The sequence below is a fragment of the Arachis ipaensis genome, chromosome B01, assembly GCF_000816755.2.
Source record: "Arachis ipaensis cultivar K30076 chromosome B01, Araip1.1, whole genome shotgun sequence".
In the NCBI taxonomy this organism is placed as follows: Eukaryota; Viridiplantae; Streptophyta; class Magnoliopsida; order Fabales; family Fabaceae; genus Arachis; species Arachis ipaensis.
This window is the reverse complement of record NC_029785.2, coordinates 53,188,594-53,189,275: the sequence shown is the minus strand read 5'-3', so window position 1 is coordinate 53,189,275 and position 682 is coordinate 53,188,594.

The window sequence follows — 682 nt, the reverse complement described above, 5'->3', positions numbered from 1 at the left end:
ATACATAAGCGCGCGCTTTCAGAAGAAAACGTTTCACATTCAAAAAGGTTCTACAAGAAATCGACTAAATGCTTGAGTTCGGCTTCACTACAGAAGGACCGAAGTCAAGGACTCGACCTCAAAAAGGAAGACCGAGCTCAAGTAGGGGCACTGTTCATACCTGGCTCGAGCTATCCGACCTGGGATGATTGGCGACAAAAGCGACCGACCTCTTTAGGTCAGACTATCCGACCTCTTCTCAAAGAGGTCGGCCAAATCGACAGGGAAGCCCAAATAAAGGGCCCAAATAGAGGAACACGACCCAAATCCACAGGCCGTCCAAGCCTATAGAGATAAGGGTGGTTCCCTTGAAGATAAGCTGACCTCAACTCAAAGATAAAGATAAGATAAGATAACTAACTTATCTTATCTAGAAAGGTCACTCTACAACCACTATAAATACACTGGAGCACCCAGGTATAACTCATACTCTGATTCTACAATAAACCTGCTTAATACCCGTGCTAACTTAAGCATCAGAGTCTCTTGCAGGTACCCCCCCACCCTCCAGTGACCACGGATCAGAAGTGAAGCCAGTTCCACAAGTCGGATATAACAGCTCCGGCCGTCACCAGCCAGCCGGACACGTCATCTCCGACCAGTACAGAAGATCTCATCCGAGATCGGCCTACAGTTTCAAGTA